Source organism: Herpailurus yagouaroundi, unplaced genomic scaffold (assembly GCF_014898765.1).
Source record: "Herpailurus yagouaroundi ecotype Mexico unplaced genomic scaffold, PumYag 246, whole genome shotgun sequence".
In the NCBI taxonomy this organism is placed as follows: Eukaryota; Metazoa; Chordata; class Mammalia; order Carnivora; family Felidae; genus Herpailurus; species Herpailurus yagouaroundi.
In genome coordinates this window covers 3,818,623-3,832,325 of record NW_024412463.1, presented here as the reverse complement: position 1 = coordinate 3,832,325, position 13,703 = coordinate 3,818,623, and the positions used below count along the sequence as shown (strand labels likewise).

At 44.7% G+C, this 13,703-nt stretch overlaps 1 protein-coding gene across 6 annotated transcripts in view; it reads right to left on the bottom strand.

Moving 5' to 3' along the window:
- Nucleotides 1-13,703, bottom strand: part of TSHZ2 (teashirt zinc finger homeobox 2) — a 456,301-nt gene that overhangs the window by 303,360 nt on the left and 139,238 nt on the right. The window lies entirely within an intron of this gene.

Here is a 13,703-nt window from a genome sequence, read left to right as displayed (position 1 = left end):
CGATATTTTAATTTGGTAAGTGCACACACAAACATGAACTCTAAGCCTGAAGCTCTAGAAATGGAGTCCTAAAACAAGCATACTTAACTAGCACCGTTATCAACTCTTCACTCTCGGGAGAATGGGTCACCCAGTCGAAGTACATCCGTACAATGGAACACTCCTCAGCACTAAAAAGGGACAATGGACAGATATCCCCGAGAAGTATCATGGAAGTGCCGAATCACGGTGTGGTCCACTTGCCTAATACAACACTGTATGTTAACTACTGGAATTAAAATTAAATTAAATTAATAAAAAAAGAATAAAAAAAGAAAGGCATTATGCTGGATGAAAGAAGCCAGTCACTGAAGGTTAATTACTATAGAATTCGATCAATATACTTCATCCAAAAACCAGAACTATAGTGAAGGAGAACAGATCAGTGGGCGACAGGGAAGAAGGTGGAGGGGGAATGTAATTACAGAGGAAAGGAGGAGGAAGGCTTCTGGAGCGAGGGAACCGTCCCCATGCTGACTGTTAGAGGCAGAATGCAAATCCATATCAGAATTAAAACTCATAGAATTGTACACCACCAGAAAAATTCAATTTTGCCACAGGATGACTTAAAAAGTAAAATAAGGGGCTCCTGGGTGGCTCAGTCTGTTAAGCATCTGACTTCAACTCAGGTCATGATCTCATGGTCCATGGGTTCGAGCCCCGCGTCGGGCTCTGAGATGACAGCTCGGAGACTGGAGCCTGCTTCGGATTCTGTGTCTCCCTCGCTCTCTGCCCCTCCCCTGCTCGCACTCTGTCTCTCAAAATCATAAATAAACATTAAAAAATAAATAAGTAAATAAAGAGTAAAATAAAAGCATCCAAACACAGATGAAAGTCTCCATTCTTGGAAGACACGTTCCATTTTATGAATAGAGACAAGCAAACTGACAAACAAGCAAAACCCAAACCACACAAAAGGCAGTGCCCCAACTCCTGTCTGAGTTTTTGTGTGTGTGAGCATGAGAGAGAGAAAGAAAAAAAGTGCAAATACCACGTATGGCTTATGTGATTATGGGGTAAAGAGTGAAGAGATTCTGTCGAGGTTGATGATGTGGATGATGGGATAGGGTGGAGGATGGAGGGTGCAGTAAGCATGGGGTCGGGGCCAGAATGGGAGAGTCAGGCCTGAAAAGCAGTAAAAGGTGACCAGTTAAAATATAATAGGAGCAGCTATAATATGGCCCTATTTGTGGAAGCTCATGCACATACCCACCTGCATAACGACAGAGTTGCACATACGGCTGTGTGATTCCAGACCAGAAGCGTGGTCATGCTGTCCCCTTCGGTAGGGAAAGCGAGTTTTGGAATACTTTGAGAAGATACAGACAGCTGAGTTAAACTCTGGGATACATAAACTCTTCCCTTTCGAAATGCCCAGCTCTCCTTATTTCAGTTTGTAAGCAGGGAGAAGACAAGGCGTCCAATCGCCGCATAATCTTTATTGAGGCGAGCGATGGATGCTCCAGGTAAAACGAACCCCTGGGTATCATGCAGTGTCAGAAAAAGAGAAAAAAATAGTACGAAACCTGTCATTTTAGAGCTCAACATGGTTTGCTAACATTAATTGGCTAATCCACCCGGACACTCGTTGTGGACGGTTTCAAAGGAAATCTAATAATTTGGTCCGTTTTCCACACAGATATGAGGATAGCAATCCAATGTGCTCACTGTTAGGGCTCCTGGCATTTGCAGAGCACTTCTTTATGTGTTACTCTCAAAGTGTCCCCACGCTGGCCTGGCCACGTGGGCCACACCCACCTCCTACGCAAGGAAATGGACACTCATAGGAGGCAATGATGGACCTTTTGTATGAGTAGAATGCCTTTAAAATTTTCAAAGTATTTTCATGGATGTCTGTGCCTCCAGAGAGTCTCAGGAACTTGCCCAGGAAACGTGTGACCTAATTTTTTAAAGAAAAAAAAAAATGGAAACAAATCTGTCAAAGCATGAAGGACAACCTTCTTACAAAAGATCCTAAGAGGACAGACTGTTCAAATCGATTTGTTCTAGTAGTAAAAGATTAGGCTAAACAGACCCTTTGGTCCCGAATACGGCCCCACAGTCAGTGTCAGGAATGTTGATAAGGATAAGTCAAGAACACAAAGTATTACTGGCTTTGAAACCGACAGAGTCTACGAAGTTAGGAAAATGTTCCCAGTACCATATTTGGCGATGTGATAGGATTTATTGGAATGGCTAGATGTTCAGTTGATTTTCATTGGTTTTTCTCAGAACACTGAATATACATAGAACTCACTATAAATAAGAATGTAAAAATATGCATTCTTTTAAATAGAGCTACCCATCGAAGCTCTGTGCTCACAATAGGACTACCTGTTTGCCGATGTCACCTGGCTCTTCAGCAGTCCGATTTTCCTTGAACGGAAGTCAGTGTTGTGTTTTCTGCATGGCGTGTCTACATTCTACCCTTGGGCAAGACCGTGTCTGCTGAAGTGGCCCTCCTTGAGGCACAGATACAGGTTAGGGAGGGACTGCAGCTAGCACAAACTGGGTATATTACCCTTGTGGCTGACCATGGAGCCGCTGAACTATAGGGAAAATGAGATTAATTACAGGAAATGGAGACACATCAAAGGCAAGGAAATAGCAGACCAGAAGCTTCTGGTTAAAGGGACCGAGCTGAGAACAAATGGGGGTCATGTCGAAGTCAACAAAGACAGAGGTCAAAACAGAAAGGAGTGAAGCCAGGTTGGAACAGGTGAGCAATGTGGAATCTAAGGACTCAAGGGGTGGGCAATTGTAGAGGAATTCTGGGGCTGGACTCACGCCTGGAAGGGAAGAGGCAGGCCAGGAAAGCAATATAATGCATGATAAAACATCACAGATTATCGCGTTTGCAATGCAGTCAAATGCTAGCAGGGGCAGGGAGAGAAGGAAGGAGAGAGGGCACCAGACAGGCGCACACACGATGATGGCCAAAAAAATGAGGGTGGGAAGGGAAGAAGGGAGGAAGCATGGACCGGGCGGGGATGAGGGAAGCAATGAGTCAAAAAATAAAATTAACACGGATTTACACGGTACACTGGTGTGAACAGAAGATCCTGATAAATAAGCTTGTGACAGAACAAGCTAACTAAACACGGGGTTCTGTCCACAAGTAATTTGCTATTTAGTGAACTTGCTAAGACCACATTGGGCTGGGCACACGATGATAAAGTGTCCTCATACATACACCTCAAGCTAGGCGACTGCAGGTGCGGTGGTTACGGGTGTGGCTCTAGGAGAACAGAGAGAAACGGGGTCACGGGGAAAGACTCTGGTTTTCTAAGGTTAGAGTCTGGGGAGAATTCCTTTCCTCGAGGATAGCAGAAACCACCCAGGGTGAAAAGAATGACCGGAGCCTTCTGGTTTGGGAGGGCGGACTGAAGGCATTTCAGGCACATGCAAACCCACCCTTGCCTTCTGTCCCAGGCTAGTGCCGCTCTCAAAGTTTGGAACCTGCTGTCAGGACCCAAGACGACGACAGCAGGAGAGCGAGACATTCAAGGGAAGACTGGGCCACCAACATTCAATCAGAGGAGTGCAGAACGATGGCCCCACAGGGCGAAATTGTCATTCGGTTCTCAGAGAGAAGACCTCAGCCAGGAGCTCATCAAGGGCTCCCCCCCATGGCACCCAGGCTGCTCCCCACTACCACGTGCACGGGATTCTCCCTCTCCCTCTCTCTTGCCTCCTGCTTCCCTCTAACTCTCTGCCCATCATTCCCGATCTCAACCTCCCTTGTCCCGTGTCCGTTTCTGTCTCTTATGAAACACACTCCCCTCTGCTTCCACAGTGCGAAGTTCTGCTTGGCCCCTGGAAGTCTCCTCGCCAGTGTGGTTCCTTCCCCCCCCCACCCCCCCCCCCCACCCCCCGCCTTTTTCAGGGTCATTCAAGTGCAAACAGAGAAGAGTAACAGATTATAATGCAGCCCAATTAAAGTCCTCGGATGTCACAAGGCACTAATGTCAACATATCGTTTCAGCAGCTGCGCACGACCAGGAAAAAGAAAGTTGATTTTTGTTTTCTGTTTTCTTTTCCAAAATCTGAAAGCCTAAAGAGGCTTCCTAGAAACCCGCCGCAGAAAGACGAGACAGAGCGACAAGACAGAGTGCGGGAAAGCACGAACCATGCAGATGCGGAGCTCCTGGGAAGCCATCTCTAAGGACGGGATGGATTTGATGAGAGACTCATCAGAGGACCCGGATGCTCGGCTTTTAACTTATTTTTGCAGAGCAGGTATTTTTGCAAACAAGAATTAGAGAACGGCCTCCAGCTAAATTGCAGGGAGTCCCTGAAGAGCAAACCCTCAGAGGGGAGAATCAGTGAAGAAGAAAATGAAGATGACAAGGCTGTTGCTTCTTAATAAACATGATCACATTTTCGGCATGCATTATTTATTACTTTTCTTTCACTGATTTATTGTCCTAAAACATGTAATCTAATATGGAGGGGAGCACACACATGCCTTCACAGATGTCACCGTGACTTTCTTGTGTTTCACAAAAAGCAAAACACATGACAACAACCTTAAACGGTCAGGAGGTCGCAGGTCAAACTGACCACTGTCCCCAACTTCATCTGGTTTTTCTTCCCCTCTCCTCTATCAACTTGTTCTTTTCCTTCTTTGCAAGATACATAAGTAGCATGAAATCATTATCATTGAAACTGACGGTTATCAGTCACCGCTTAGTAAGCACTGTTCATGTGTGTCAGGGGCTTAGTTAATGACATCACTGATCCTGCAGAAGAAAAGAGCGTCTCCCCCATTTTCCACGCACAGAAGCAAAGGCTCAGAGAGTTTAAGTGACTTGAAGGGAAATCACACAGCTCGAAATTGCTGAGCTGGGATTAGAGCTCTAATGTCTGGTTGCTGTCCTAATTGGTAAATCACCGGGTCTCTGTCCAAAGTAACAAAGCCAGTGAATGCAAGGGCCTGGGTTTGAACCAGCTTATTCTGAAGTCCAGAACTTGAGATCTTTTCCACTAACCACCCTGCCCTTCAACACAGCGATTCCTCTGAAATCAGTCAACCCTGTGACTTACAAAAGGAAACAAACAAACACAAAGTAATCTTTGGCTCTGGGTCTACTTTGCCCCCATATAGTTTTTTCTTTCCACTTTGTTCAGATACAGTTTGCAAACAATACATGAAACCACTCCTTGAGCCTTATGTGGATTTAAACTCCCAGCATCTAGTATTAAAAAATTAATAACCGTCATTAATAAGGAAACATACTGAGCCACGATCAACCATCAATGCTAACCTCTTCTTTTTTTTTTTCTTTTTGTTACTGCCCCCCTTACCCTGATGGGAATTAACAAGGACCTTTAACACTGACCTTCATGTGTGTTTTTTCCTGATTATAATAAAAAATCATGTTCCATGCAGAAAATGTAGAAAAATACAAAGAAATATCCCACTTAGGATAAATTACATCATAATAATATAATAACAAGATTACATAATAATATAATATCACCTTTAACATTATATCAATCTATAGTTACATCTATCTATAGATATACTGTAGCTATAAATAAATATACTAGTATTTTATAGGGTCATAATGTGCCTATGTGTATTACTGTGCTTTTTGTTCACCCTAATTAATATATTAGGGACTTCAATGTTTATGATCACGGATTTTTAATGGTGGGTGATACGCCATGATATAGTTACCATTTTAAAAACTAACCATGAGGCACCTGGGTGGCTCAGTCGGTTAAGCAACTGACTCTTGATTTCAGCTCAAATCGTGATCTTGGAGTCGTGAGATCAAGCCCAGTGTTGGGCTCTGTGGGGACCGTGGAGTCTGGTTGGGATTCTCTCTCTCTCCGCCTCTCCCCTACTCACATGCTCTCTCTCTCTCTCTCTCTCAAAATAAACATTAAAAAAATCAATGCCTTATTATTGGACATGGCAGTTGTTTCTAGTTTTCCCCGTGTTATAAATATTTCACTGGATATAATTTACATATATCTTAATGTGGATATAACTTCTGCTAAATTCCCAGAAACAGAATTATTGTGTCGTGGGCCACGTTCACAACAGAGGCATTTGATAAATTGCCAAAATGTTCTCCAGCGACTGTGACCCATTTGAGCTTCATCATGTAGTAGGTGAAAGTGCTCTTCCTCTCTTGGACTCCCCAATACTAGGTACTGACATAAGAAATCTACTGATTACTGGAGAGCCTAAATAATAATAGTAACTCTAATAATAATGATACTTGGTGGTTCAGACTGCATTTATTTGGTAACCAATTAAGCTATATTAACATACACATGCCAACATTTTTGTAGCAATCTGTCCTAAAATCTCAACAAAAATAAACAATAATAACAACAAATACGACCTCCAAGAACTTGTACATAGCAAGTTCTGAACAAGAAAACAAACAAGGAAACCAGTACTCCAATGCACAAGAGGGGTGGAGGGGTGGCCAGTCGATGCTACAATTCTACTGCTTTTCTAACAGTTGACATGGCTTAGCCCATAAGAGCTTAACTATGAGAAAATGTGCCCTAAATGGGGTTGAAACAATTTCTTCAAGAGAAGAGCTGGTTTTCCTTAAGATCTTTATCTCTTTTCCCCTACCCTATCTAATTTAGGAAGATGACTCAGTTTTTTTTTTTCCCCCATATGGGAAAGACGTACATTTTCTTCAGGCATTTATGAATCAGACTCAAGATGCAATCCACCATCTGGGTTACTGACAAGTCTCAGGGCCAGGTGACCAGGTAGAAAATAGCCAGCATCAGGGCATAAAAATAACAACTCATTTGCAAACCAAAGAACAGTGACCTCACTGGAGAGGTTTCTTCCCTAATTTGCATGGTCTTGAACAGGAAGCAACAGGGCGCCTGTTCCATCTCCAAGGCGTGGGATCAGGGAAGGCAGGGTACTTACATCTTGCCTGTTCTCTTACCAGCTCTGTGACTGCAGACAAGTCACTTGGCCTTTTTGAGCCTTGCTTTCTTCCTTGTCATTTGTGAAATTGTTATAAATACTCTCTCCTTCACAGTGTAGATGTGAAGATTAAAGGAAATAATGGATGCAAAGAACTCAGCGCATGCCTGGCACGCAGGAAGCCCTCAGTGAAAGGTCAGACGCTGCTCATCTTCTCAGCTCCAACATCCACATCATACCCAAAGGACCCCCTTCTTTTGAGTTACCCTTTACCTCATTACAGTGCTTTTGGTTTCTGGGTCGTTTTGTTGTTTGTTGTTGTTGTTGTTGTTGTTGAACACACAGCATTACCTCGAAATAAGTTTATTTGATTTTGTGGTTATTCTCTGACTCCCTCCCTTGAATGTCAATCATTTGGGAGCTAGGATCTTTTCCATCTTAGTAAACATACATTAAAAATTTTTTTTTGACATTTTTATTTATTTTGAGAGAGAGAAAGAGCACAAGTGGCGGAGGGGCCGAGAGAGAGAAGGAGAGAATCCCAAGCAGGCTCCACACTAACAATACAGAGCCCCACGCAGGGCTCGAACTCATGAACCACGAGACCATGACCTGGGCTGAAATCAAGAGGCAGATGCTCAACCGACTGAGCCACACATAGTACCTAGTACATGGTACAGGGGCTGACACTTAGTAGGCACGCAATACATATTTGTTGAAAAATAAAACATGCGGGGCGCCTGGGTGGCGCAGTCGGTTAGGTGTCCGACTTCAGCCAGGTCACGATCTCGCGGTCCGTGAGTTCGAGCCCCGCGTCAGGCTCTGGGCTGATGGCTCGGAGCCTGGAGCCTGTTTCCGATTCTGTGTCTCCCTCTCTCTCTGCCCCTCCCCCGTTCATGCTCTGTTTCTCTCTGTCCCAAAAATAAATAAACGTTGAAAAAAAAAATTAAAAAAAAAAAAAAAGAAAAAGAAAACATGCATAAATAGGTGTTCATGCACATAGGGATACATACATGCTTCCATACCACCAGTGGTTCACTTGGCTAATTAATATTCTCTCTCCCTCTCTCTCTCTCTCTCTCTCTCTCTGCCTCCCCCTCTGATGCTCTCCCCTCTTCCTTTTTTCTCCCCCAGCAAATAATTATTGAGCCAACCTCTCTGCTAAACACTGGGGATACATTCACGAACAAGACAGAGCATCCTTGAAAGAGCCCACGGTTCAGATTTCTCTCTTCATTTCACTCCTTCACTGTTCCTTCTTGATGGATCGCTCAGATTTCAGTTTCAACTACATATACAGCGGGGACTCAGAGAGCCTCGTTCGATTCTCCGGGTTCTTGTCAAGTAGTTGCAAATGACTACCCCAGACTCTATTGTCTGTGGACTTCCTGCTTTGGCTGTATTTTACTTTTCTATAAAATACGCTATTTTGTTTCGAGATCTGCTGCTGTCCACCAAAAATACAACTCTGTTACTAACCCTGCCAGCTCCTGAATGATACCTTTGTGGACACTAAAAACAATTTAATGGCATGTCACAATAGCAATTCACTCTGTTAATAGCCCCGCTCAATAATACTATATTGCATAAACCTCCTCCAGTCGTCTGACAAATAATTCACCTTTACTCACCCCACAGTAAGCTCCATTTCACTAACAAATATATTTCTCCCCAAACCTACAAATATTCAGCATCTCTGTCCTGTGACAATAGCTATTTTTTTTTTTTTTTTTTTGGATGAGGTCAGTGGTATCATGTTTCCATTACCTCTCACTGGCTTAGTCTCAATGACAATCTTTTTCCACACGGGGAATCAAATTAGGGGACAACACAGTTTCTGATTTCTCGCTCACCTACCAGTGAATGAACGCTTTACGACTGCACAGGCGCGGGAAGCATTTGCTCTCTCTGTGGACGTCCCTTCTGCCGAACACCATCTCTGTGCAGGGGCAGGGACCTCTCGCCTCCGTAAGAAGTAGTATCTGTTAGATTTATTATTTCTTTAAAATGGCTTCTTGAGGGGCAGCAGACACAGGGTTCTTGACCTGGGGGCCTGTGCACCCCAGCGATCCAGGAGTTCAGACATTTTGTGAGGGTGAATTTTTTAAAAGATTATTTTCATCAACCTTTATGTGACATGTAGCATTTCTTCGATTATAAATGCAGGCATCAAATCACGGGACCTGTGACTTTAGCACCAGTACAAGTCGCAGATATCTTCGTATCACATCGCAGTTGTTGCGGAGCTACTGAAATATCACAGACACTTATTACTATTTCAACATTATAGGAGTTGTCAGGCCCCCTGACGGATCGTATTGTTTAATGCGTCATACAGACGTACATACGTGGCTACATTAAACTCTGTTGTTGCGTAAAACACTTTGATAACTGAATTTCTGTACACTTGTTTCTTTGTAATTTTGTATATTTTTATCTAATGCACTGAAAACCAGGATTCTGGTAAGGGGCCCATAGACTTCAGCAGGTCACCAAGGGGGTCATCGATAGTGTAAAACAGTGAGCAGGCCCTTCAGGAGCATTTGGCGGCAAAGAACCCGCGGTTGGAAGCCAAGAGTACTTGGGCTCAAACCTTGAGTTTTCAGTAATAATAATAATAATAATAATAAAGCCCCTCTAAAGTGCTTGCCACGTGCAAGGCCTTTGCACGCATTCAATTCATTTAATCCAACTATCCTGTGACATTTATCCTGTGACAACTATCCTGTGACATTTAACCCAACTATCCTGTGACTTGAAGGATATCTCAAGTATCCTTCACCTAATGAGAAAAGAGTCTGAGACTCAGAGGTGTTAAGTAACACTCCCAAGATCACTCAGCTGGCGGTTAAGTTGGGAAGCGGGGCCTTAAGCCCAGGAGGGCTCCTCTCCTCCCCCTCCCCCGTCTCCCACATCAGCAATAACAGAAATAAGTGTTTTGTAGGCAACAGCCAGTTACTCCTGAAAATAACCCTACAAACTAGGTATCATGAGCATCATCATCCTCAATTTTTGTTTTATCTTATTTATTTTTCTTATTTTTTTAGATGAAAAAAACTGAGAGAAGTTGAGTTAGCCACCGCCCCCCCCTCAAAAAAAATACAGCTTGGAAGTGATGCCAGTAAATAAAGTTTTATTGGCACACGGCCACACCCACCTAGAAACGCAGTGGCCGTGGCCGCTTTTGTGTTACGACAACAGGGCTCGGTAGTTGCTGCAGAGGCCAAATAGCCTGCAAATGTCTAAAATATGTGCTATCTGGCTCTTTACAGGCAAAGTTTACTGATCCCGCTCTTAACCGTCATCTGCTAGGCCACCTCCTGTCTCTGCCTGTCACTTACTGGCGGGCAACGTGGCCCTGGGAAAGAAAGTCACCTAAACCCAAGTATCTTAAGCTGCAAGATGGGTGCATAGTGCTATCAATAACTTAGGAGGGTTGGGAACACGGAATGCATGCAAAGAGGTGAGCACGGCTCCTGGCATATGATAAAGGTTCAGGAAATTTGCATTGCTGTTATTATTACTATTACTTCCACTTGAATCGGTTAAAGGACCTCACGTCATATTCTAAAAAAGCTTAACAGTCCATAAAGTCCAGCTGGCAATTTCTGGTCATGTCAACCACGGAAGAAGCTGGATTTGCTGGGTTTGAAATGTAATCTGCCTCTCAGATTAGGACAACTCTGTCCTCTGAAGCAAACCAGTTACTGATCAATGAGCCGGTCCTTCCAGAGACATCAGCGCTGCTCAACCAGATCTTTCATTATGTATGAAATCCAGCCCCCAAATGGACTCAAGTGATGGGAACTAGACCAGGGTCACAAATCACCCAAGACGTGGGAGCCTGATGGTAAATGAGCGCGAGGGTTCAAAGCCACGGGGCAAAGCACAACGTCAAGCAAAAGACGTCCCTGGCCAGCCCAGGGAAGACAGTAAAAGTACATAAAATGCATTTTTGTTTTCTCGAAGGAAAGAATGCCAACCCCATTTCTTGCATGCTGCTTCCCAGGGAGACACTGGCTGATGCTAAAAAGGAGTTGTCTCCCCTAAGCTCTGTCGACAGAGGCAAAAAGGAAATTAAGATGATTACATATGTTTAGGGGAAATTAAAGTGTTTTGGCTTGAAGTTTGTGTTCTCTATCAACCATATTCAGCAGGCAATTACTCAACACTCCATTTGGCCTGGGAGATGCTTCCTTAACATGGGGAATCCTTTTTACAAGCTCCTTTTAAAAATTAAGACTGCAGAGCAATGTGGCCAGGAGCACAGCTGTGGGGCCAGACATGCATGGGTTTGAAGCCCAGCCTCATTACTGCCAGGATTATTTCTCCCAGGCTCAGTTTTGTGACTCAGAAAATGGGATACTGTTTGTATTATGGGCCTGAATGCATCAACCCTCCCTCTGTCGGCGCCCTTACCCAGCCAACGGATTTCGTGCCCCCCCCCCCACCTTTCTGACCCTTGGTTGGCATGTGACCTGTGTGGTCTATTGGGATGTTTGCAAATGTAATGCAAAACAGAAAACTGAAAAATGTTTACCCGACCTGGCCCGCTTGCTTTTTCCCTCTGCAACGGCTACAAGAAGAAAACGCATAGGCTATCTTGCTGGATGAGGAGATGCCTGCTATGTGGGGCCAGGGTGTCTCAGCCACGAAAGCCCAGGCTGTTCTACATCAGCCCACAGCTCGCCAGTTCCCAACCGTGTGAGTGCACCCCAGCCAAGATTAGCTGAGCCCCTAAGCCAGCCTGGAAGCTGACCTCAGATTTATGAGCAGGGCCACCTGAGATCAGGCTAGCCCAGCCCAGAGCAGCTGGACCCCTCTGACTGGCGAGCGAAATGAATGTTGATTGTTTTTCATCACCGGGTTTAGGGGTATTTGTTACACAGCACGGCCCTGTCAATAGATAACTGATACAGATGATGTTTCCTTCACAGGGTTGTCTTGAGAAACAAAATGATAACTAGTAAGCCCAGAACACAGAACTGGTATCCGATAAGTCGGGGAGGTTGGAGACGCCGGAATTGTGACGGCCCTGGGATCCTCGTGGAGATGTGAGCCTGGGTTTTGTCTCTCACCCTTCTACATAGTCATCACTTGTGCTCATTGCCTTGGGGAAGGGATGTGGCAGAGGAGAAAGCAGAAATGCCTTCTGCCTGTCCTCGGCTTTTATCTCCAAAAGCCTAAAAGCCCCTTGAGAAACTTAGGATCTGTAGCAGAAGTTCAAGAAGAATTTGGCCAGAATTGAGAGTTGAAAGCGGGTCTTCGTCTCCCCCACGTTCTGCACCCCACCCCCATCCAAGATAGAAAAGGGGTTCCACTTGGCCAGAAGGTGAGGAGGCTGCCCAGCTAATGGAATCCACCACCTCAGGGACTGAATGGCTCTGGTGCATCTAAGCAGCCAGACCCCAGAGACAGCCATGCAGGAAGACGTGTGTGCTCCGCGCATGGCCCAGAGGCCACAGGGGGCTCCCTCACCGGCATGACAAATGTGTCACTGTAGCCCAGGGGCTGTCCGTTTTCCCAAAGCACTGCCCCTCTTTTCCTGGCAAACTTGCTAGGCGGGCACTATATCTGAATTTCTAGTTCAACTTTAAAGGAAGGGGAACCCATAACAGATTAGAGTTAAAAAAATTATGTTTGCTTTGCCGAAAATGGGAATTAACTTGAAATCTAGCAAAAGAAAGTGATCCTCCCTGACATATCCTTAGTTTGTTGCCCTGAGGCTCATACTCACTAGGTGACAATGATGTGACGATGGTTTCGGTTGAGAGGGGACACAACTATCTTCAAGGTCCAACTCTCACCTATATTGGTAAGAAAAGTAGAGGAGATTTTACAAGCTAACATAGGTGACATCTGACATAATAGCGATCAGTCGACACATCAGTCTATCAATGACCTCGTCTCCAACAGGTCATGTCCTAGGAGGGAGAGTAGAGAGGTAGAGATTCAGGACAGACTCTGTGACCCTTCCGTGATAACCCTGGCTGCCCCAGACCCTTGAGAAGAGCCTTCTGCAGAAGTCATACCCTGGCAGATCCCAGGCTGTATCTGGCTAGGAAATGTATTTTTTTTTTTGGCTTGTTCCATGTTTATACACTTAAAATAGGCTATCAACCTTTAAAAATCAAGAACTATCTTTCTAAACACACATGAACATGCGAGAGAGACAGAGAGAGAGAGAGAGAGAGAGGGAGGGAGAGAGGGAAATCCAGGTTTCTGGCTTCTTTTGAAAAGAAACAAAGAAAAACACGGCACTGCCCATGGAGCAAGAAATGAGTTGGGAGCGGCTGCTACCCCTGGAGGCCGAGAGTGTTCTCCGTTTACCACAGCCCCCACTACTCCCTATAGCTTTGCCAGCTAAAGGGACAGTGGCCAACTGCCTGTTCTTGAATCTCTTAGAGCCGATGGAAACTTCTCCGTACCCGTGATGTTTTCCAAAGTGCAAAAACAAAGGCTAGACAGAGGGGCCTATGCGTTTCTTGCCCACGACCTCCTTTAATTTCGCCGCCTAGATTTGGGGCATTTGATGCGTGTCTCTATATTTCATCCTTAAACGATTCGGTGACGGGATGTGCACGGTTTCAAAAGGGAGATAGCCTGAGCTAGAATGCGTTGTGCTCATGAACGCTTTTACACGGTACACACACACCCGCACACATCTGGGGAGTACCAGTTAAAGGACTACTTGTAAACAATACTGCTTTTGTTTACGGGAGGCGGTTTTAATTTTTCCCTAAGTAGAAAT